Consider the following 26,716-nt stretch of genomic DNA (forward strand, 5'->3'; position numbering starts at 1 on the left):
GCAAGGAAGGATTCCGAGGCGATTGGTGGACTGAGGGGTGTAGCATGACATGCAGGGAGTGCCAGGTAGTGGAGGTGAGTGGGGGTGGAGTTGGGAGAGTGTGGCAGGTGAGTGATAGATGGAGGCAGACAGAGAGGGAGAGGAAGAAGAAAAAAGCAACAGTTGGAGCAATGTGGGGGGAGGGGAGTGTGAAGATACGAGATGGCTGCTGGAGGGAGGTGAGCAGGAGCACAAAGGGCTACCAGTGCTGGATTCGGATAAGTAAAGGAGGTGAGAATGGGAGCCATTAGGGGAGAGGTGAACAACAGTTGGAAATGGATGTGGGGAGTGGGGGGGGGGGAGGGGAAGCTGTGTGGGGGAGGGAGCCAGGAGGGGGACAGGGAAGAAAATGGGCGAAGGGGGACAAAAATGGGAGGACCGAGAAGGAAGTGGGGGAGAGAAGGGGGGGGGAAGAAAAAAAGGGAAAGGGGGGCTTACCTAAAATTGGAAAACTCAATATTCATGCCACTGGGTTGTAAGGTATTGCTCCTCCAGTTTGCGTTGGGCTTCATCTTGGCGGTAGAGAAGGCCAAGGGTGAACAGGTCAGTGTGGGAATGGGAAGGGGAGTTGAAATGGTCTGCAACTGGGAGCTCGGCATGCCCACTGCAGACTGAACGTAGGTGTTCTGTGAAACAGTTGCCAAGTCTGCACTTGGTCTTGCCAATGTAGAGGAGCACCGAATACAGTAGACAAGTTTGAGAAGATGCATGTGAATCTTTGCCTCACCTGGGAGGACCGTTTAGGTCCCTGGATGGTGATGAGGGAGGAGGTGTAAGGACAAGCATTACATCTACTGCAAGGGGAGGAGAAAGTGCCAGGGGTAAGAGAGGGATGGTTGTGGAGGGATAACCAGACCAGGGAGTCACAGAGGGAGTGGTCCCTGCGGAAGATGGAAAGGGATGGGGAGGAGAAGATGTCTCCGGTGGTGGGATCTCATTGAAGCTGGTGGAAATGATGAAGGATGATGTGCTGGATGTGGAGGCTCATAGTGTGAAAAGTAAGGACCAGGGGAACTCTATCTCTGAATAGCTACAGAATGCTTTAGGTGCGTCAAATGAGAGAGCACGGAACGGTTGCTCTGCGTGCTTCCGAGCCAATGGTTCAAATGAAGACCCGAGCATATATCGGTTCCCAGTGAAAGTTTGGCCCTTGAACTTCTGGATGCTTACGTATGGCATGGAATAAGCATTCTGTCTCCCCACTACTGGGGTCAGTGCTCTGACCGAAATCCAAGGGGCTGGTTGTTTTGAATGCAAACCGCAGCGTCCAGCAGCCAATGTGCTCCCCATCTTATCCAACCCTACCCTCATGTTTCAGGTAAGCATAACAGCTGGCATGGAAAATTGAAAAATTGACTAAAACCATTGGAAATGCATGACACTGCCTGAAAATTCAAGTTGTAACCGTTTGTTCAATTTTTGTCTTGAGTACGCTGCAGAAAAGGCATTCTAATATTTCTTAACATTTAAAGACTTGCTTTGCTTGTATATTTCACCATGTATTCATTAACATTTACTGTTATGCAGTTAGCAAAATGTTTTAACTTATAAACTAAAGTTTATTTCCAAAAACCAACATTAATATTTATAGTGCAAAAATAGTCAATATAGAAACAGATATATGTACAGGAGCAGTGATTTCCCTCTAAAGCAATGGTTCCCAACCTTGAGACTCAAATTGAGATTGCAAAGATGTTTGACAATGTAATATATTAGTTTTGTTTTTCCACTTGGGAATAGTAACTGATTTACTACTGGCATAATGGCATTTATCGATTCAACAAACATTTTGTATTAAAGCATTTATCTGCAATATAGAAATGATTATAGTTATTATTGCGGGTATTATTTCAGGTATTGTAAAGCCTATTTATGATGCGACGCCTACCCGCTCCCCCACTGCATATGACCAGCATCATCTGGGGGTTGGAAAAATGTTCTCTTGTTTCAATAGGGTAATGTAAAGGAAAAGGTCCATTATTTGTCCAAAAGTTACCTCAATGGCCCCTTCCAAAATGTCACTCAGCTGTTCAAAACCTCAGCATTTTGCAGAGTCACTCTCTCCTCCCAGAATCTTCAGGCTCAAACTGGCTCTCTCTTTCTTCCTACAACCCACCACTTTGGCCTGTCTCACAACCCATTGAAAATGGCAATCCCTTTCCCTCTCAGTTCATACTTAATCCCCTTCCTCCAACTAAAGTCAAGCTGGCATTCTCATCCCTTCCCATACCCCACTCTCTACCAACAGAAAACTTGACATTCTTCCTTCACCCACCTCTGTTCACCTGGCATTTTCATTTCTCAGTTGATTTTACTACCAACCAATTGAAATGGGCTGTTTAATCAATGTCTGATTTGCTTGCACACACTGTGTTTCTCTGCCAAAATGAAATTTATCCAGAATCTCTTAAAAGCATTTTCAAAAGAATGATAAGAAATACTGTTTGTTCAATTTATTCAGCATGACAGGGAAGTCAGTAATATATAGTGCTTCAGATTCACTGAGGCAATTTTAAATGTTATCACTGGTCAAAAACAAGTGACAGTGAATTGACAGGCCATTTGATTTCAAGGGAGAATACAAGTGGGGGTTAAAATACACTGCCCATTCACTCGTACTTATTTATCACCCAGTGATAAAACTTAAAATTACCTTCACCGTCTCTGTGTTTAGTAAAACTGAGGGGATTTAATCACATTTCAACATTATCCATTAACTCTGAAGGAAGGTTGAGGCATTAATGTTTTTGTGTGACAGCCTTGCAGCATTTAATCACTCCTCTAGAAGCATTATTCAACTACTTGACATGGTGTTAGCATAGGCTGTAGTAATCACTCTGTTTGACTTCAACATTTTCTCTTTGATATTACACTTCAAGTGCATTTCATGAGAAAAGTTTGAAGCAAATTTATTCAAGTTTGTCTTTCATGTGCCAGTGATTCATCAGAAGATTGATTAATACCTAAGAGGATTTCATGGAAATATTTCAGGTTTAACTGCACAGTGGAAGCATTTAATGTGCTATGATTATTTATATTCAGAGAAGTCTTCAAGAAAAATAATATTTCTGGAATTAAGAAGATGTGTTTGATTACACCTGATGTATGATTGTGTGATGTAGTCAGTTAGTATGATGCCTTTTTCTCTTTTGGGTCTGGATTCTCAAGTTCCACAGATGTGGACAGGCAATAAAGATGTTTTGTTGATTTTGGACAATGTTGTTCAGTAACCAAGAACATTGTTTCTTTATCAGCAGAAGCAAATTTTAATAACAATCCAGACAGATTGGATATAGTACTCTTGTTACGAACCGGCAACAAAAGAAACACTCCTAGTCATGTGATAAGTGTTAAAAACTACTTTATTAATAACTACTTACGATAATAAGAAAAATAAAAGTAAAAATGTTAGAATGTTAGAAGTAAAAATGTTAAATCTTAAACATTAACCCCAAAAACTAAACTCATAGTGTGTGTGTGGCAAACTCCCAAACTCCAAGTCCGGGAATGGTTATTAAAGTTCAGTTCAGCAAGCCATAAGGTGAAACATGAGCAAAGGCTTCTTCAACAACCACCGTTGTCTGAAGATAAAACGTAGATGTAGAGAGAACATAGAGAGTAATTATGAAATCCAACTGTTCCACGATGGAACCCAAATGACACCTCAGTGTTTACTCGGTAGTGATTTCCTCACCCTGAAAAGCATCCGAATCGTGGCCGTCCACACAAATACCTGTTTCCCTCTACAGGTCAGCAACAAAGTGAACTCCACCGGATTACTCCCAATTTCCATACATGGATTGTAGTAACAGACACAGTTGTTTCTCATCCATCGATAGAGAAAACTAGCAGGCTGGTGTCTCTCTCTCTCTTTCTCTCTCTCTCTCCTCTGACTGACTTCGACTGACTTCTTCAACAACGTTATTACATCCTTTATCTTCTGTTGACGTAAGCATGCCCCACACACACACACACGCACGCACGCACGCACGCAAACACACACACACAGACGCACACACACGCACACACACAGACACACACACACACACACACACACACACACACACACACCACTATGCTCTATCTTAAAGGGACATTCACCAATAGTAACCTAGTCCATAACACTCTTGTAACTATTTTGTAAAGTATCTAACTCTATTTTGTCTCTTGTGGGCATAAATCAATAGCACTAGACAGTCACATTTACTCTCCTTGTCAGTTCTCTTCCCTCCTGCATGATTTCTAACCGTCACTCTGTCTGTTCAGAATACAAAACTAGGTAAGTAGAAATTTCTTCTGACTGAACAATGAGAAGACCAAACTCCCTAGCAATTACATGTTTACAACCTTGGTTTTGTATTTTGGCCCAGAGTTCAATTTAGACCTTGTACCTGTACTGCCACCGGCATAGCTTATTTCTTCCTCCTAATCTTTGTACATCTCTGGTTTGCCTTAGCTCATTCTGCTGCTGAAAATGTCATTTCAACTCAACCATTCCAAATGCATTCCTATTCAAACCTCCATGAGCTTGTGGTCAATGAGAATTTTGCAGTCCTCATGCTAATTTATATTGTTCTATTCATGAGTTTAGCAACTTGCATTTGCTTCTGATGAGCAGTGCCCTGATTTTAAATTTCTCATGTTTGTTTACAAAGCCCTCTAGGCATTCAGCCATCATCTCCACTACCCTCTTCCTGCTTCTCACCAGTCCCCCAATCATTGTAATGCCTCACAGTTCTATAATACATGAAGAAATCTAACTTACTATTCTGATTTTTTGAGCATCTCCAAACTTAATCACTCCACCAATGGCAAATATGCCTTCAGCAAACAAAGCCCCAAGGTCTCACTGGAAGTCACTCCTCAACTATTTCCACCTCCTTTCCCCTATGTCTTCCTTTAAGACATTCCTTAAAACCTGGCTTTTTGACCAAGCTACCTTCATATCTCCTTTTGTGGACTGGTGTCAATGTCTTTTTATCAATGCTTCTGTAGAGCTATGTGAATAGAAATTGTTGTCAAAAAGCAAAATAAAATCCAGTAATTTTATGGAAAATGGTTTCAAAATGCGGGGCATCTGAGCTAATTATAAAGATAACAGGTAGGCAGTGACTGGTTATACAAGAATGAAGTTACTATTTGAAACATTTCCATCTTTCTTGATGAGGATAAAAAGAAAATTTAGCAGATAGTAAAACACTAAATGGTTGCAATAAAATAACAGCTCCTAAGTCTACAGTTTTTCACCTGATGTTTACTTGTATAAAGACACAGATGAATCATTGGTGCATTCACATGAGTGCTATGTGTGACAATGAAATGACTGTGATTTCCAAGCTGACATCAATGTTCTACCACTTGCCAATCTACATGAAGAGAAGTTGAACAATAATGAAGCACAGCCATACTGTACAGTGGAGAAATCTTTCAATTGTACTTAGTCACTTTATAGACCTCCCATTGTATTTGATTAGCCTGTAAACTAATTACAAAGTTAGAACTTATTGCTCATCCCCATGAAAAGAAAATATTAGGATCCATATTTAAAGAAAAAGTAGTAGCAGATATGCAGAAAATCACAACATAATGAAGCAGAGTCTATATGGTGTTATGAGAGGGAAATATGTTTGAAAATTCTTAAGAGTTCTTTAAGGATGTAACTGACAGGGTGAATAAGGGGCAGGCGTGGTAGCGTAGCAGTTAGCGTAACACTATTACAGTGTCAGCAACCCGGGTTCAATTCCAGCCACTGTCTGTAAGGAGTTTGTACGTTCTCCCCGTGACTGCATAGGTTTCCTCCGGGTGCTCTGGTTTCCTCCCACATTCCAAAGACTTATGGGTTAGGAAGTTGTGGACATGCTATGTTGGCACCGGAAGCGTGGCAACACTTGCGGGCTGCCTCCAGAACACTCTACGCAAAAGATGCATTTCACTGTGCGTTTCAATGTACATGTGACTAATAAAGATATCTTATAAAGAGGAACCCGTAATTTACATCCAGAATATTGAGTATAATTTTGATCCCCTTACCTAAGTAAAAGGGCAAATGGGATTAGTGTAGAGGGGCAAAAAGGTCGGCATGGTCATGATGGGCCAGAGGGCCCACTTCTCCACTGTATATCCACCCTAAGATATGCTGGGTACAGAGACTGTGCAGCAAAGATTCACTAGACTGTTTTGTTTGTGATGGTGGGTCTGTTGTAAGAAGAACAATTTGAGTAGGCTAGGTCTTTGATCTCTAGCATTCAGGAAAATGAGGTGACCTCACCGAAACATGTAAAATTCTCAGACATCTTGACAGGGTGAATAAGGGGGGATGTTTTCCCTGGCTGAGGAGTCAAGAACTAGAGGTCACAGTCACAAACCAAGGCTAGGCCATTCAGGACTGGAATAAAGAGAAATTTCTTCACTCAGAGATTGGTGAAGCTTTAGAATTCTCCATCCTGGAGGACTTGCTCACTTTGGAAAAACTTGGAGTTATTAGGGATAGTCAACATGGCAATGTGTGTGGGAGGTCATGTATCATAAACCTGATTGAGTTTTTTGAGGGGTGGCATGGTAATGTAGCGGTTAGCGTAACGCTATTACAGAGCCAGTGACCTGGGTTCAATTCCGGCCGCTGTCTGTAAGGAGTTTGTACGTTCTCCCCTTGTCTGCGTGAGTTTCCTCCAGGTGCTCTGGTTTCCTCCCACATTCCAAAAGACGTATGGGTTAGGAGCTGTGGGCACGCTATGTTGGCGCCGGAAGAGTGGCGACACTTGCGGTCTGCCCCCAGCATATTCTCAGTAACGCAAAAAGATGCATTTCACTGTGTGTTTTGAAATACATGTGAGTAATAAGTATCAGATGGTGAAAATGATTGAGGATAGGGCAATGGATGTTGTCTGCATGGACTTTAGTAAAGTATTCGACAAGGCCCCTTGTGGTAAGCAGATCCAGAAGATTAAGGCAAATGGGATCTACGGTGACTTGGCAGATTGTCTTTTATAGCCAAACCAGCTTTGAATCCAGAGGATAGTGGTGGAGAGGTGTTAGTCTGACTGGAGGTCTGTGACCAGTGTTGTTCTGCAGGGGGTGGGGGTCAGTGTTGGTACCTTTGTTGTTTGCGATACATATAAATGATTTGGATGAAAATGTAGGTGGGCTGATTAGAAAGCTTGCAGATGAAACAAGAACTGGTAAATTTGTGGATAGTGAGGGAGATTGTCAAAAGATACAGCAGGATATAGACCAGTTAGAAATCTGGGTGGAAAATTGGCAGATGGAATTTAATCCAGACAAGTGTGAGTTGTGAGAGGTCAAGTGCAAGAGGAAAGTATACAGTAAATGGCAGAACCTTTAGGAGCATTGATGTACAGAGGGATCTTGGGGTTCAAGTCCATAGCTCCCTGAAAGTGGCAACATGAGTAGATAGGGTGGTAAGGGCATGCTTGCCTTCATCTGTCGGAGTGTTGAGTATAAAAGTTGGCAAGTCATGTCGCAACTGTAGAAAACTTTGTTTAGGCCACACTTGGAGCATTGTGTGCAGTTCTGTTGCTTACATGAAGGATATGGAGGTTTTGGAGAAGGTGCAGAAGAGATTCACCAGGATGTTGCCTGGATTAGGGTATTAGCTATAAGGAGAGGTTGGACAAACTTAGATTGTTTTCACTGAGGTGTTGGGGGGTGAAGAGTGAACTGGTGGAAGTATATACAATTCTGAGAAGCATAGATAGGATAGATAGTCTTTTTCCCAGGGTAAAAATGTCAAATACTGGAAGTGAAAATTTTTAAAGGAGATTTATGAGGTAAGTTTTTTTTTACACAGAGAGTGGTTGATGCCTGGAACATGCGGTCAGGAGAGGTGGTGAAAGAAGATACAATAACAGAGTTTAAGAGGCATTTAGACAGGCACCTGAACAGGCAGAGACTGGAGGGATATGGACCACTTGCAGGCAGATGAGATTAGTATAATTTGGCACCATTGTCGGCACCAATGTTGTGGGCCAAAGGGTATGTTCCTGTGCTGTACTGTTCTATGTTCTTTGTCACTGTAGAGGGTCAGTCTTTGATCGCTTCAAAACAGAAAGTGAAAGATTTCTGGATATTAAAGAATCTAGAGACATGTTATTGGGCAGGAACATGGTGCTGAGATAGAAGATTAGCAATGATCTTGCTTCAAAACAGAGCAGCCTCAAGGGGCCGAATGGCCTACTGTTCCATTTCTTTATGTTCTCATTTTCTTAAGTTAATTGCTTGTTTTGCATAACCAAACAACACTGGAGTCTTAATGACCAGTCAAGCAATCTTGCGACTTAATTGGATTGTGCTGTTAAAGTATTTCAACTGATTAGCAATGTTGGAAGCTGGGGGCCTGAGATGAACACATGATTAAAGAGATAGATTTTGCTGTGATTAATGTCTGTGCTCATTGATGCTCCAGTTATAATGGAAGTGTAGTTTGAGTGGATAACTTAAAACTGGATTGAATGAAAGCAGTATTCCTTCAGTTGGCAATGAATTTGGTGTTGTTTTGACAGTAGCCTGACAAGGCTCCAGATAAACATGAGGGCAAAGGCAAAACTGCTGGGCTTTGATGCCAAAATCTGCAAACTATGATATTCAGCTTGAGGCTCCCCTCTGTAAAACCAAGTGAAGGTGACAGAACATCAGGCAGATGTGATTGTACGAAGTGTCAACTCTGATGAGGTTGGGAATATTCAAAACATACATAAATAATATGCCTTTCATTATTTTTCTGTCACTTGTTCTGTTTCAAGTCTCGACCCCAAAAATACATTAAAACATAAAATAAAGAAACAGGAGTCAGCCATTTAGCTCCTTGTGCCTGCTCCAGAATTCAATAATCTTTTACATATGATAATACAGAAGGAGGCAATTTGGTCCATCTGAGCTCCCAAGGAGCAACTGTCCCTATACCCCCTCTCCTTATTTTCCTGCACCCCTGCAACTTATTCCTCTCATTCATTTTCAAAACTCCTTTTTGATCACAGCTGATCTCTTACCTCAATGCACTTTCCTATACTAATTCCATATCCCTGGAATTCCTTATTATCTAAAAACGTGTTGACCTCTGCGTTGGATATACTCAGTGACCGAGTCTCCACAGCCCTCTGGGGTAGAAAATTCTAAAGATTCACTACTTTCCAGGTGAAAGAAGTTCCATCTCTGTCCTAAATAGCCAACCTCATATTTTGAGACTGTGAGTCTTGGCTCCAGGCAGCCAAGCCATTAGAACTGTCAACTCCGCATCCACTCTGTCACACCTGAAGAGTTCTGTCTTTGTCAATCCACATACAGTCTCACCAAAACTCCTTATAAATAAACATTTTTGGTTGGATCGATTGCTATGGTCCCTAGTGGCATGCCATAGCGTAGGAGATGGATCTGTGCATCTAAGGTATCCATTTCAGAAACGATGAAGGGTGAAAGAAATGCCAATCTGAGATAACTGTCTTTAATCCAGTTTGTTGTAATCTGAGATATCAGTTAATTGACAGATTAGATTGGATAGCAGGGCACTTCAGAATCTGTATTTCCCTGATTGTTTAAGCAGGAGAGGGGAGGGACAGACTTGGACTTTCATTTTTGACTTAGTTGAAAATTGAAATGAACATTTAAGATTTACTGCTCATTAATGGCTTGCTTCCTTTTATACTGTAATTAACTTGAATTGTGATGTCAACTCTGCCTGTAACCTCAGCAAAATGTATGGAAGGTACAGAGAACGTTGCAGAAACAATCACTATATCCTTTACTCATAAGGGAATATTCAATTAGATTTGACGTACAGAAGGTAAAACATATCAAAATCATGTAAGAATACCAGTTTGTTTTGATAGCCATCAAGGGTATTGATAAAATCAAAAAAAATTCTTAATATTGCAAGTATTTAAACATGACCTCAGTGTGCAAAGAAATCATGTATTTGTAAATTAGTTACCATAGCAACAAAACAGACTGCAGACACATTATTCCAGACTTCATTTAGAAAAATCATTATTTGTGAATTTATCTCTTTAGTATGAAACAAGAGTTCCTGTCTGACACCCAATATGACTCTAAATCTTTCAAAAGTCTTTGCAGTTGTGTGAACAAGATTACTAAGATCTCAAAGCTCTTTGAAAAGGCACACGAAAAGAAAGAGGCAGAATAAGGTAGAAGAGATAAAGCTGCTTGCTGAAAAGATATATTGATGACTGAAGAGGAAATGAACAGCAAGAATTATATTCACTGCAAGTTCACTTCTTACTCGGTATTGAGGAAGTGTGGCCCAGTATTATACTGGAGTACGAAGATAATGCTGTCAAAAAGTTTCAGTATCAATTCCATGCGATGGGATCTTATCCTCCACCATTCAGTTTGAGCTGTCCTTGCCTGATTTAATTGTTATCTCCCCAGTAAAAACAGGAAATTGATTCTCTTCTTGCTCCCATGCTGTCACACAGTAAACTCAGGGGATAATTTCTCTCCCAGTTCCCATGTTATTATATATTAAATTTGAAGAATATTTTCTTCCCCTCCCTCCAATACGGTAATCTTCAAAGATCTCCAGGACCTCTTCTTGACACTTTCTATTCTTCATTTTTGTACTCACCAATGGTAACAACAACTGATTAGGCAATGTCAGGTTCCACATGCATGATGATTCATTACAATACCTCTTTGCTATCCAGTCCTGGAGAACAGGAACATCCTCCAACTAAATACCAAATTCATAATTTTCAATCCTCTCACTAAGATTAGGGGCTGAACCTTGTAACATTGGTGTTGTATTTTGCTATAAGATGAATCTGCCCCATCCCCTGCTCATTCACTGCTGAATCCTCTACCTTTGTAGCTGTTTATTTCAGTGCCCACCCATGAGAGTCGCACCAAATAATCCATTCAAATTTGAGCTGCTTCAGAATTCTGCACACCAAGTCCAAACTGCTCACCAAGTCCAATCTACCCATCATTATATCCTTGCTGGCCTACAACTGCTCCTGCTTTAGTAACCCCCCAATTTTAACATTCTTCCCTTGGTTTTCAAACTCCTCTGTGGTTTTCTTCTCTCTCACTCTACACCCTCCCCCAGCCTTGCAGCTTGCCATGCTCACTGTGCTCTTATGATTTTGTTAATTGTAATGAAACTATGCATTGTATTTGTGCTCTTGAATGTCTAGGTTGGAAACTCTGGAAGTTGCTCCCTCAACATAATGGCCTTGCTACCTACCTTCTCGCAGAACTAATTAAACAAATTTTCTTTCTAAACTGGAATTTCTAATTTTACTTGATATTTTTCCTCTAATGAATGGTGGGACAGTTTAACATGCTAAATACATTGTACAAATGCAATTTGCTGTTGTTGGGATCAGCAGCAAGCTTCACCAGGTCACGTACAGATATGTTTAGACAGCGGCTAATCCTGCTGTTCTGCTATTATTAAAGTGCTTTACTCACAGCTTCAGAACAATGCCCCTTGCTGAAATGTCAGTGTGATGTCTGCAGCCATCTGTGCCATCTGCCTCTTAAGGGAATGTCACACGAAATTGCTTAATACTTATAGTGGTGAAGATTTGTTCCCAATTTGATTGAACTCCTGCCATACATTTGGCAAGTATTCCAGCTTTCTAGGATGGCTTTTTGAGATGAAACTCCCACCAGCTTCCTCCAAGATCATCAACTTTTACACTCCCACTGCGCATTGAGACCCATTATAGAGTCAGCACTGTCTGCCAATGTTGTGTTGAACTGGGCTCTTCTTCTTCCAAAAATATACTTTATTCATAACACATGCAGTGAATATAATCAGGACATGTCTTTCTCTACATTTACTGTACCATCTCTTGCATTCTCCAACAATGCGTCAATCCCACTCATGTTTCCTCCTTAAACCATGCACCTACAGAGCTTTGGAGAAGCTGTTACACAGGGTCCAGTATCGCAGTGTTCATTGGCAGCCAGACCCTAATCTGTGGTCCCAGCTGCCTGTCATTTTCTGCTGCCAGATTTTCAGGTCCATTTTCTATTTATAATGTTATTATATATAATGTCGCTTACATCTCTAACTTCTACTCAGTTATTGGGGTGAGAATAAAGTGGGCGATAACCATCGTTACACTATTTCAGTTCTGGACACTTTGAGTGCCCTTTCTACCTTTGAAACCACTTCTCATTCTCTGTCTATATTCCAGCGAAGCTCTTCTTTTTGTCTTTATTTGTAGAATGTAGTATTTCTCATGATTTGGTTTTTTGTTACCATCTTTTAACTCTGCTAGTTGTTAATTCTGTTCTAGATCTTATTCACAGCCCCTTCTTGCTGCTCCTTCATGGAGTGATGAATAAAATGCTAAATTACAGAGAACTCCCAGTGAAGCAGAACTGAAGGTCAGGCCCTGAGACACTTGAATACACCACCTTCAAGTATATATACTTCATGAAATAATGTTGTCCATGTGGACTGCAGTGGTCCCTTTTATGAATAATGTGGGCCTGGTTTTCCTGAATGCCACTTCCTTAAAGACAAGTCAATGATGCAAATGTACCCTCAAATAAGTGTTAAAACCTTAATATGTATCTATGTCTGATTCGGACATGAAATCTTAATGATATTCTTTTGGCCTAACCGTTCTTTGGTTGAATGCCTAAACCAGTATCTCTGTGGTTCATTAGAAAGTTTTCTGCCTGCACTATACCAGTCTCACAAAAATATTTTCCTCTGCTGTTTCAGTAGCAAATATTTCCTTCTAAATCACTGAAGCAATATACTCTTCCATCCTCTGTAGATACCCCTCATTTGATCTCTTTTTGCTGTGCATTTTCTTCTATTTTAACATTAATGTTAGCAGTTCAATAATTATTCATCTCTAATATTTCTTCCTTTTTCACATTGCTAATCAGTTCCTATTCATTGCCCAGAACTAAATCCAATACTGCATTTTTGATCCTTGTATATTAACAAAGGAAATGCTGTTGACCATATGGTATAAATCCCCTCCCACTTAAGCTCCCCATTAGAAGTCCATTCTTGCTCTTGAGTCACCTCAAATTACAGCTGTTTTATTTCTTTTTCCTCACCAGACTTCAGGTACTTTTAAAAAATCCAATGACCTTTGAATGATGCCCCATTTTCTAGTTGCCCTTTAGACATTTTAATTGGGATTTAGTTCTCTGGTTACAAAGCCATTGGATATATGACAAAGCAAGAGGACCTTTATTAACAAAGATATGGCTGCTAGCTTTGGAAGAAGAAAACCTGAAATAAACCATAGCCAGTTGATGATAGGAAGGAGAAATATTGCATGGATGAAGACCCAGTAATGGCAGCAAGGTGGGAGATAGGTGGCACAAACACTAGGTCATGGAATACTTTGTCAACCATGGGTCTTTCTATCAATAATGCAAAGCATGATTTCTTTAAATATTTTCTGATTTTGTTTGTGTGATATTCCCAATCAATGGGAAATTGCATCCAAGGAGGAGAAATAACTCTTAAAGCAGACATAAATACAATTTATTGTTCCCCTGCACGGTTAAAAAGGTAATCTCCTACTTCTGTTAAAATGTTTTACATTTTAAATCTTTGCACACTGACAACAATCTAGATGTATCATGGCTTGGTACGGCAACTGCTCTGTCCAGGACCGCAAGAAACTGCAGAGAGTTGTGGACACAGCCCAGCGCATCACGGAGACCAGCCTCCCCTCCTTGGACTCTGTCTTTACCTCTTGTTGTCTTGGAGAAGCATCCAGCATAATCAAAGAACCCACCCACCTGGGACATTCTCTCTTCTCTCCTCTTCCATCGGGTAGAAGATACAGGAGCCTGAGGGCACGTACCACCAGACTTAAGGACAGCTTCTACCCCATTGAGATAAGACTATTGAACGGTTTCCTTATACAATGAGGTAGACTATGACCTCACGATCTACCTTGATGCGACCTCGCACCTTATTGCACTGCACTTTCTCTGTAGCTGTGACACTTTACTCTGTACTGTTATTGTTTTTTACCTATACTACATCAATGCACTCTGTACTAACTCAATGTAACTGCACTGTGTAATGAATTGACCTGTACAATTGGTATGCAAGACCAGCTTTTCACTGTACCTCGGTACAAGTGACAATAATAAACCAATGCCAATACCAATCATTGAATCTCATTCCCTAAGCCACTGGACTACATGACTCCCCATTTTACTCATTTTGCTCCATTTTCTGTCATGAATCATCCACTGGTCCTGCTGTGCTTCATTAATGACTCACCAATGGTGCCCACCTCCCAAGCCAGCTGTATCCCAGTTTCCCACTGTCTAGCATCTGTACCCTTGAGCTGCCACATTTTTCCATTCCCCAGTTTTCCCACAATCTTCCACTCCCTGAATCTTCACTGTTCTCAGCATCCAGCTTGGACTCAGACCACCATAGATGTTTCCACCATGTCCCAGGTTCTCTTTGCACAAGGCCATTGGAACTCATTTATCATTTAAAACTTTGGGGTGAATCCAGATTAAATTTCTGTCTTTAGAACATTTGAAGAATAAAAGTCTGAAGTTGGAATGTTACCTTTGTGCTAACTGATAGCTTTGACAAAACTATCTTTATGTTTCATCCAGACTAAGAACTTAACACATTTATTTTTACATTGTCAATGTGTCACCCAGATAGGGACTAAAATGTGTTTGAAAGCAGACTGTTTGAGAAACATTAATTCAGGCAATTTCTGAGAGTTTACTGGAAATGTTTCTGTACTTGAATAAATGTGGTAAGTAAAAGCATGTTGAATAACAATTCCTTACTTCGCCGTTTCTGGCTCACATAGCTAAGAAATATATTTTTACTATTTTATGATCTACTATTCCACAAATGCAATGCATGGAGTTATAAATGAGTGCATGATTTCCAGTCTTGTAGAGAATGTTCATATGTTTTGGAGTTTTCTCTGACCTCTGTGCCTCAGAAGAATAAATTGATACTTTAGCTGACAAACTGTAATGAGTAGCCTCTGATAGTCGATGTTATAAATGAGCTATTATCACAAGATTCAGAGAAAAATTTAAAACAAAATACAATGTAGATCTAACAACTGCTCTGCAGTCCTCTGATCAATAGCATGTGAATTTTGAACAAAATAGGCACCAGGTATATATAGCTCAAGTTGTGTCAACCACCATGGTGCTAAGGGCTTAGCACTTTTGTGGCAAATGGCTGCCAAAAGATGCAGAAGACATGAATTCTGTTATCAGTCAGCATTCAAAGTTGTTTTAACAGCACAGTGCTATTTTGAAATTCATGCTTTAGCTAATCCCTTCTCTTTACTTCATGTGGATGAACATACATTCATCATTTACCTATTCTAGTAAGTCAATTGACTCGTGTACATTACCCATCAGCACAACTTTGGGATGTGGTAGGAAACCACATCCATGTGGTATAGAAATCGACGGATCACAGGGAGAATGCAACATCAGAGGTCAGGATCGAATCCAGGTCACGAGCTCTGAGGCAACGGTTCTAACTCCTGCACCCTAGCTGTGCTGCCATGCTGCCCCTGCATCAGGCTACTTCCAGACTGAAACTGGAGATTTATTCAGTCTCTCACAATCTGGCATTCACTGTTGCATAAGGAAGATCACAGACATGCTCAATTCTAAACATCTAATTGCATTTCATTTTGACTTGGCTGGATTTCAGGTTTCGAGTTTCCCCAGGGTGCCATTGTCAGAACACATGTCACCACAACAGTGATGCATATCAGCTTGGACATGCATCACTCCTTCAATGTCCTGCTGTAGTTCTGCCCATTCACCTATCACTTCATTTTAGGGTTCTTCTGCCACTGGAGAGGGAGGGACGGGGTCAGGCGAGGAAGTCCCTTAAATATTGTAAATATGGGATTGGGGTAGCAGCCCAGGGAGCCACACAAGTGGCATCGGTGCTGTGGGTTTTTTTTAATAAAAAGGTGACACTAATGATTGATCCGTACACGAATGTAAAGGTTTGCACTATTTTATTGTTGTATATAGTTTGTTTTTTTATGATGAATAAAGTTTATTTTGGAATAATAATTAAAAGATCAGCCTTTTTCCAAACCCTACTCCACTGAAGTACTCACCTAGGTCCTCTGTTGCAGACCTTGCTCTCAGAGTGGCTGGCCTCTCCAGCACTGTCTTGTTCTTCTACCACTACCTGATCAAGTTGCAGTTCTTGGCTATCTAAAAGAGGAAAGGTATGAGTCTATGGTTCTGGTGAGGGAAAGGGGGGGGGAGTCAAATAAAAGGGGCATACTTTTATCTTGTGTAACCTATAAGTCAGAAAATATAGCGGGGTGATGATGAAGTAGGAATTTAGAAGGAATACTGCCACTATCTATGGAGAAGAAGCCATCATCCTTTGTGGTTTCAAATCCTCCACTGATAATAGTCTCAGCAAGGGCTGCTCCAGTGATGGTGTGTACTATCCCCTCTATGGGAGGGTTGGGGTGGTGGGGAAGGTGTTATTGTTGCATCACAACTCTGCTGGCCATTTGCTGCTACCTCCGGTTGTGCACTACTTTGTCCTGGAAGAGAGAGGGATGTGTGACATTGAGTGCTGTGCAATCTTCTGGGGTGAAGTGGCTGTAATGACTATGCAGCCAAAATCATCCAAGTTGAGAGAAGTAGCTTTGAGGCTGGCAGTGGTGCTAAGCATGTGAGGGGAGCTAGACCCATATTAGGTGGAAATCCTGGTTAATAGGGTGGCTTGGTAGATGAGGAAGTGGGTGTGGTGGATTCAGCAGTGCTGCAGATTGTGGGATTTGAAATTTGAGGATACCATCACTGAGACTCCAGAGCCTCCTGACTTGAACCAAGAGTGTCTGTCCCTTCAGTTTGATAACAATGTAAGATGTGAGTATTCCTGTGTACTGAACAATATTTAAAATTAATTAGCCGTAATGCACAGTGGGGGAACCTAAGGTTACGAAGTTCCTTTATAATTACAAATCTTTAAATGTTTTAAATAGGGTCCATGCCATCTTGGTGCATGGAGCTTCTATGTTGCCCTTTCTCCATCTCTTGAAGCAAGGCCTCCATTGCATGCCACAACATTCTAGAATCTACTCTCTCCCACATTGGGCAACGCTGTGACATCCTTTGCTGCGTCAGAATGAATTTTGCAACACCTTCCACCACCTGCTCTATCCTGAAATATATTTCCCCTTTAAGAAGTGCAAAATGACTCTAAGCACATGGTCTTGCTCTAAGCAGTACAATTCTTGGTCCCCTGCTGAGGTGTGCAGCCACTCAACAGAAAGGTTTATGCCAGCAGCCACTGCAATCATCTTAATTAGCAGGCAGGACAAAATTGGTATGCTAATGGAAGAGGATAATCCTACAATGCAATTCTCCTACTCATTTTCATGAGCTATGGCACCTCAAATATTCCTCAAGCATTTCACACCATTCATATTTATAGCCTCTGTAGACAATATATAACATAGAATTTATTTCTTTGGGAAAAATTGTTTAGTAGACTAGAAATTGCATCTGTGCCAATGTTAATACAAATTGAGATCTGATTCCCTGTTACCTGAGCCACTTTGGTTCTGGGAAAACACAAACCACAACAGTGTCATAACAGAACACAAGATTTTTGGAGCAGATCTCTCATTCATTTAGTTAATGAATTAGTGAAGTATTAGTGAAGTATTAATTAGTTAGTGAAGTACTAATATTTTAACATTATTATGGTCGGTATTAAAATAAAGCGCAGATGTGGAGTAAATGATGTGCTGATAACACCAGTAGGAATACTTGACTGCGCTAGCAAAGATTTTGATTTTTTCCACACCAGACGTTCTCACAGCTTGGGAGTCAAAGTACCAATTAGTGTTGAATTACATTAGATAGTACTGTGAATTTATGTGGTTCTACTTAGGGTAGTTATAATTGCTAGCGGGAGGTGGTGATTTTTATCCAGAGACTCTAGGCAGGATTGAAAATATTTTATAACAAAATATTTTGTACTACCTCATCTTTACAGAATTGAAATGTTTTATGTGTAGATTTTTGAAATTTTGCATTGGTAGTCTTCACATTTTGCAAGTATAAATACGAATAATAAACATCCAATCTTTTTCTTGGTCAACAGGAAAAATGAGGATTATGAGGAACAGGCAGGAAAATGGAGTTGAGGCCAAGATAAGATCGGCCATGACCTTATCCAATGGTAGAACAGGTTTGAGGGGCTGACTCCTGCTCTTATTTCTTACAATCTAACAAGTATATAAAAATAGGTTTTTGGAATGGGTGCCCAAACTTTGAATAGGGCTGTCATTGTACATGAGAGGAATGCATAAGGACATGACCTAAGTACAGGCAGCCTCCAGGTCTGTGAATGCACCAGTTCTTAACTCCTTTACAGGTGTATGCAGGGAACCTGATGTCTGCTTCAGTAGCTGCTTAACCTCCCTCCCTCCACCCTCCAGAAACTGAGTTGCCTTGACCACAACCATTGAGGAGAACCACAGCTTCCGGTACCCCAACCAATGCTTTTTAAAGGACAGTTTGAACTTACCACTGTAATGATAGGTTTTAGAAAATAAATTACCTGAATGTGAAGCAAAGAAAAACAAGAATGTATTATCGAAAACCGTCATTGGTCCCTGTGCTTCCATTCCCAATCTGAGGATGTGCTTGAGGGCAGTTTGTAGTGGTCTGAAGTTGAGGTTGGGTTTGTCAGTGTACAAGAACATAAGCAATGAAAGCATGAGTAGGCCATTCGGCCCCTCATACCTACCCCACCATTCAATGAGATCTTTTAGCTCAGCACCATTTGCCTGTGGTAACCCCAAGTTCTAGATTCCCTTAATATCTATAAACATATCAACCTCTGCCTTGAATGTACTCAGTGACTTGGCCTCCACAGCCTTATTCGGTAGAGAATTCCTTAGATTCACCATCTCTGAGTGTGGACATTGCATCTCATCTCTGAGCTGAATGGCCAACCCCATACTTGGAGACTGACCCTGGCCCAACCAGAGAAACGTCACTTTGCATTTACCCTGACAAACCTCATTGAAGTTTAGTGATTTTCAGAGATCTGCTCTCTCATCTCGTAATCAATAGAGTGTAGGTCCTCAGATGTCAAACCCACCGCCCCTGTACTTGCTGTTCTACATGTGGACTTGGGAGGGTCCCATATAATAGCGGCAAGACATCTCTCCTTTTGTACTCAAATTGTCTTGCAATATAGACCAACATATCACTTTCCTTCCTAATTGCTTGCTGTATCTGCAAGACAACTTACAGTGACTTGTGTGCAGGAATACCCAGGTCCTCCTCTATACCAGCACTATTCAGTCTCACACCATTTAAGAAACATGCCGATCTATTTTTCTATCAAAGTGAATGATCTCTACATTATATTCCATCTGCCATGTCTTTGACCATTCACTTGAGCTGTCTATATCCTCCTGAAAGTCTCTGCTTCCCCCTAACAGTTCACACATCTGCCCAGCTTTGTACTGGACAAATGTGAATATAATACACTTGACCAACACAAAACACTGGAGGAACTCAGCAGGTCAGGCAGCACCTATGAAGGGAAATGAACAGTTGACGTTTCAGGCCTAGACCATTCGACACAAGAAAGACTGCAGATGCTGGAAATATGGAGTGACACATCTGGAAGGGTCTCAGCCCAAAACATTGACTTTTCGTTTCCTTCCATAGATACTGTCTGACCCTGCTGAGTTCCTTCAGCATCCTGTGTGTCACTCCAGATTTCCAGCATCTGCGGTCTTTGATGTGTCTCCATAATACACTTGACTCCCTCGTTCAAATCATTGATATAGATTTGTACAGCTGGGGGTTTGGTAATGATCCCTTTGGCACCCTCCTAGTCACAGTCTCTCAAGCCAAAAATGCCCCACTTATAGAACATAGAACATGGAATACAGAACAGTACAGCACAGGAACAGGTCCTTCAGCCCACTATGATGTGCTGAACCAATTACATTGGTAATAAAATGCTCAGCTAAACTAATCCCTTCTGCCTACACAATGTCCATACCCTACCATAGGAGTTGTGGGCATGCTATGTTGGGACCGGAAGCATGGTGACACTTGCGGGCTGCCCCCAGAACACTCTACGCAAAAGATGCATTTCGCTGTGTGTTTTGATGGACATGTGACTAAAAAAGATATCTTAATCTTAAGATTCATGTGCCTATCTAAGAGCTTCTTGAACACCCCTATTGTATTTGCCTTCACCACCACCCTAGGCAGCGCATTCCAGGCACCCACCACTCTCTGTGTAAAAACTTGCCCCGCATGCCTCTTTTGAACTTATCCCCTTCACCTTAAATGCATGCCTTATTCTTACTCTCTGTCTGTTAAGCAATCTTCAATACACACCAGTCAATTACCCCTAATACCATATGCTCTAATTTTTGTTTAGTAGCTTCTGAATATGCTACTGAAAGCCTTCTGAATGTCTGAGTATGGTATATCAACTGATTCAACCTTATCTGTCCTGCTAGTTACAACTTCAAAAATCTCTGTTTGGTCAAGCAAGGTTTCCCTTTAATAAACCCATGTTGACTCTACCCAATATTATTATTTCCTAAGAACCCTATTGCTAAGTTATTAGTAATAGATTCCAGAATTTTCCATAATACTACTATTAGGAAATGCACAGTGTTCCATAGTTTGACAGTCCAATCTAAAAGATTATATTTAATTGGGCCTCTGGCTTCCTTGTTTCCAAGCAAGATCTCTTCCTGGTTCTTGCATAACTAATCTGGTTGCTTTCTAACTCACTTGCTAATTCGCTACAGTTCCAAAAACGTTATTGCTTAGAAATTCAGACACACGGCACTTCTGTTTCAGTGTGCTATTGACGAGGATGCTTTTTCCAGGTGGAATATGGTTGTGACCATTTCCAGGTGGAATTGCATTGCTCAACATAATTGATTGGATACTTCTGGTTGAGATTTGCACATGCACACCTGATGAGATTTTCATTTCAGTCATGCACTCAATTGAATCATTCTTCATGTAATGTCTCCCTAAGGAGCATTGTGTGGAAAATTAGACTATGTTGTCCTGGGACCGATTATGGTTGGGTACCTGGGTCCTCACAGTGTCGTGCTGGTTGGGGACCCTGGTGAGATAAGTCTCTGACTTACCTTTTGATCCTCCTGTACTTGCCATACATCTCAGATTATTGCACACAACTATCCACATGGCCATGAATCCCCAACCCCACCATCTCCTTATTAACCACTTAACCTACTTAACTCACCAGTCTCACTCCTCAACTACCATTCTTATTCTAGCCCTTTGATCTCAGCCCTGACTCTCTAATCATGCTCCTGAGCTCCTTTTTGTCAGTTGTAGGTCCTGCATCTCAAACCAACAGTCCTATCTTAGCCTGATTCCCTGATCTTGACCTAATTCTATAACCTTGCTCTAACACCCTCCAATTGACTGAGACTCATGATGGAGGATCCAAACAGCACATCACACCGAGCTACTCGGCTGATTATAAACCCCCACCCCCACCACACACCCCTCCCCCCAAAGTACCAAGTTCTTGTCCTAAGCTTGTTCACTCCAAAACCAACTAGGTTCACCTATCCCACTCCAGGCCCAGATATTTAGCCTATGACCTTGGCCTTCTCTCCTCAAAAGCTGATTCACCCAATCCTATCCCCTGCCTTGAGTGATAACTTTTAACCATGAAAATGCCAAGAACCTTCAAATGCTAACAAGTCTCAGTAATTAATATCATCTGCCCCTCAAAATGCTAGCTCTGGGTAGTAACTGCTGTCCAGAACTCTTCTCACGAAAGAAATAGCCAGTCCTTTAAATCAATCAGCATAGTATTCAGTTATTGCAGTGAGATAAACTACCTGGGGCTTAAAAATTGTTCTAATGTATAACGTGCATGAGAGAGTTCTGAACAAAAAATAAGTCTTAAAGAGGTAGATTGTATTAGACTCGTAAAACATAACTAGTCTTATAACTTCTCGTATTTCTATTAATTTGTCCCATAATCTTCATTATTGAAATGGTAAGACACCTACCTTTTCACGTGTTTCTTCATTCTTCTTTGTAGCAAGCGGCACTTTAATGAATCTGTGATGCATCCTTCCTAGAGCCCAAAATATCACCAATAATGTTAAGGTTTTACGTAGATCATCATTGGCTCTTGGTTTTTGCACTCTGCGCCACCAGGGAAGTTCTATTTTTTCCCCACAGTCTTAGGATGACAGCTACTTCTAGTTGTCTGTAAAGCTTCAAATTGTTCTACTTATTCACGATTGCATCAATTTAGATGCAGTTACTTTTTTTTATTAACCAAAATGTGTCATTACATAATTATTGATATAAACAATTGCATCTGCCAATTTTTGGTACATTCACCCATTTGCAGTTCTATTTGTTCCCAAAAGAATGAATTGCACCTTTCACTTTGACATGAGTAATTGATTTAACCTGTTCTAGTACTTTTTTTGCTGCAGTGAAAAATTATAATGCATTCTAAAATACAGACACTGTCAGGATGGTGTTTTTATCAAAGGCAATTTGTGTGTATGGTAGTCAATACATGTTATAATTGATAGAAGGATAGAGTTTTGATTAGAGTAAGATATTGGTTCATAAGAGCTGAACAGTTGCCATTTTCTTATGAAATATAAATTCAGTAGTGAGCGTGTGCAAAGAGTTGGCGGTGGTCCAAGGTGTGAATGTAGCTTTCAGTTTGTATGTCAAATATCACAAAAGGAAAATCATGGAAGTCCTTTCATCCTTCTACTCATTTCTTGACAAATCCAAGTATAAATTTACATAATCCGTAAAGATCTATTATGTTCCTCAACAAATGCTATTTCTATGTAAATACAATGAAAGTGGCTGTATAAATTCATTCTCTTCTTGATAATGATTACTAATGTACAGGGGATGGCACGGTAGTGTAGCGGTTAGTGTAACGTCATTATAGCGCCAGCGATCGGGGTTCAATTCCCACCGCTGTCTGTAAGGAGTTTGTATGTTCTCCCCATGACTGTGTGGGTTTCCTCTGGATGCTCCAATTTCCTCCCACATTCCAAAGAAAAACAGGTTAGTAGGTTAACATGGGTGTAATTGGGTGGAATAGGCTCGTTGGGCCGGAAGGACCTGTTACCATGCTGTGTAATAAAGTTTTAAAGGTTTTTTAAAGGATAAAATCTATTATATATTAAGACTTGCAAATAGGTCACTATGTTCCGCTTCCAACCTTGGTAAGAAAATCCATGATATTCTTTCACCTGTTGCATCTTTTACACACATAGTGGTCTGTTATGGGCCTATATAATGTAAAAATCATCAACGTTATATCTTGCAATCTGATATTGGTCTTACGAATTAGTGGAAATCTAACAACATTATAATGCAGCACAATGCCTTCTAACTTATTAAATGACACTGACATAAATTGACAATATTAACCACAACCTCCAGTGCACCCTCACCCTCTCTGCACCACTCATCTTTCTCTTTAATCAATTTTGGTCACCCCCTACCGTCCTAATCTCTCCTTTGGCTCAAAAGGCTGCATTAGTCTGGTGGCACCATGTGCCTTGAAACTTTTCTTTCTATAGTAATGATTCGCTAAAAATTGAAAGAATTTCTGTTTTTGTTAATTTGGATCAGTTGCAACAATTGCGTCAATTGTGTTAATTTGTTTTTATACAGTAAGTAGGTAGTAACTTGGATTGACTTTCTCTTCCCAAAATGTCTTTGGCTGGAGTGTTGTTTAAAAGCTTCACTTTGCTGTCACAGTGGATACAGCTTGGAGGACACTCGTGGCATTATTATAGTGGTTGTGACCTTCCACCATATTGTTAAAGCTTTGAATGGCGCTGGAAATAGGACTAGATGTCATAGAGGCACAGGAAGGCAAGTTATTGAGCATTCTTTATATTTGCCCAAAAATTTGGAAGTTTCTGCCTGTGGTTGACTAACAGGATAGAAAATAGAAGTAATGAGTCACCACACTCCAGCGCCATCTTGCATCACTGCTCTACTTCATTTTCACCAGCCCAATACGGCTGTAGTCTTCATAAAACAGTGTACTTGCCCTTCCATCATGAAGTGTTATCTTGCCAAACTTATTGGCTAACTTGCATTTCCATAGACAGGATATGGCTGGCCCTATTTAAGGAATAATTTAGCATCTGCTTTACTTCTCGCTTAATCATTTTTCAGATCTCTGCTTCGCTGACAATGCCAGTATTTATTGCTAATCCTGGATTGTCCTTGAGAAGTTTGATGGCAAGCCATTTCCAGTTCAGGAAGAACCACAGTGATAATGAAAGAACAACTATGTATTTTCCATATCAGGGTGGGTGGTGTTCCCAAGCATCTGAAACCTATATCATTCTTGGCGGTAGTGTTCATGAATTTAGAAGGTGTTGTCATAGAAGCCAGGGCTAGTTACAACTGTGCATTTGTAGATGGTACATGCTACAGAAACTGTGTGTCAATGATGAAGGGAAAGAGCATTTAAGGTAGTAGATTGGGCACCAGTGAAGGAAGATGCTTTGTCTTGAATGGTGTCAAGTTTCCTAAGTGTTGTAGGATCTGTACCCATCCAGGCAAGAGTGCAGCATTCCTTCACAGTCCAGATTTTGCTCTCATAGATGGTAGAAAGGTTTTTGGATATCAGGAAGTGAGTCATGCTCCACGGCTTGCCAAGCCTCTGACCATCTCTTGTAACCATAATATTTAGACGGTTGGTCCAATTGCTTTTCCAATAAATGGTGACCTCCTTGAATGTTGCTTGCATTCGATTTTCCACATTGAAAGGTTTAATTTTGGGTGATAAATCTGTCTTCGATCGTTCATAATAGAGAAAAAGCCAACGTTTCCAATGTTTAATTCCATCGATTTCAAGGTCAGGTGATTAGTGATTAGCTCTTGCAAGCAAAGTTGAATTTCCCCTATTAGTTTGCCTCAGGCTAAACTAATGTTAAAACAAGAGTTTCATTTAAGAGAAAATTAAAGGGATTACATGTCTTTTTTATTTAGCCATATATTCTGTCTGAAGAAACATTGTGCAAGTCAGCACAGAATATGGGCTGGATTTTGCACTGAGGTGAAATATTAATTAAAATCCTGTTATGTTGCTTAATGTCACAAACTTCAAATAATCAAACCGAGCTAAAATAGCACTTGAGATCATTAGTACAAACTAGCTTCCTTCCAATCCTTCTTACACCAATTTAGGCCAATCTTACATTCCTTGAAATCACTCTACTCCATCTGTTATTAGCAATGCAGTGCACTTCAACCCAACTGTCGACCTATATGGAATGCACTTCAACCCAACTGTCGATCTATATGGAAAGCACTTCAACACAATTGTTAAATAAATGAGATCTTCAGTGGCTGTGAGATTAGGATGAAAAAGACAGGTAAGACTGTACAAAGAGAGAAAGAGCTACACATTCACAGGAAATGGAATGATATATATGCACATGTGCACACACACACACACACGCACACACACACGCGCACACACACACGAACACACACGCACACACACGTGCACACACACGCACACACACGCACACACACACGCGCACACACATGCACACACACGCGCGCGCACACACACGCACACACACACACGTGCACACGCACACACACACGCGCACACACACACGCACACACACGCGCACGCGCACACACGCACACACACACACGCGCACACACACACACGCGCGTGCACACACACACACACACACACATGCCTCGATGAAGATAAATAAAAATGAAGATTATCATTTTACCCTTTGGCTTAATGATTCACAGACTCACAAAAATATGTTGTGATAAATTGGTATTCAGCAGTTGACCAATTTCTGTCAAATTGATTTCTTTCCTAACAAACAAGATTTTGAGGATTACATGTGAATTAAATGCTGACACTCACTTGATATTCATATCCCACATTTACAACATTCTTTGGAAGCAAATGAATTTACTCACATCTGCTGCTCAGCTTCTTTACATGGGGAGTTCATTCTGGGCAAAAAAGTAACTAATTGGAACTAATTTACACGTCACAGTGCAAAATCAAATCATAGGGGCATATTCCTTGGAGGAATAACTTTGAATACATTTTATGCTGAAAATGTTTAGAATAGTTGACTCTGTCGTCTCTCTGTTCCCTGCTTCTGTTATAATCATAGTGTCAATAATAATGTGCTCAATGTTAGTCTTATCTCTCTGCTTCTCCTACTTCCTAATCGGATGATGGTTCATATTGTCAATAGGATTAATTGTAATGAATGCATTGATGACTAGTAATTCCAGTGTCTCTTGAGAGTTCACATGCCCCTTGAGCCTGGGTCTACAGGCTGTTGCAGCACATGCTTTTATTGTTGCTGCAGAAGCCACAAACATATCAATACATAGGCCACTCCGACCTATCACTCTTCATCCTCACAGACGGATGTTGTACTTCCTTTTTGCAGCATTTCGTTTTACTACTTTAATCACCTTCGCTGCATTCTGCATTGGACTGTTCGAGCTCACTTTAAAGGATGATTCGATATTCTGGAATCTTGAATGTGGATGAAATTTACCGACAGGTGCAGTTACACTTCTGCCAGCATGGTCTTGATGCCAGTGCTCTTCGTTCCGTCAACATTCTGCCAGTTGT

This window comes from Pristis pectinata, chromosome 3 (assembly GCF_009764475.1).
Source record: "Pristis pectinata isolate sPriPec2 chromosome 3, sPriPec2.1.pri, whole genome shotgun sequence".
NCBI classification, from domain to species: domain Eukaryota; kingdom Metazoa; phylum Chordata; class Chondrichthyes; order Rhinopristiformes; family Pristidae; genus Pristis; species Pristis pectinata.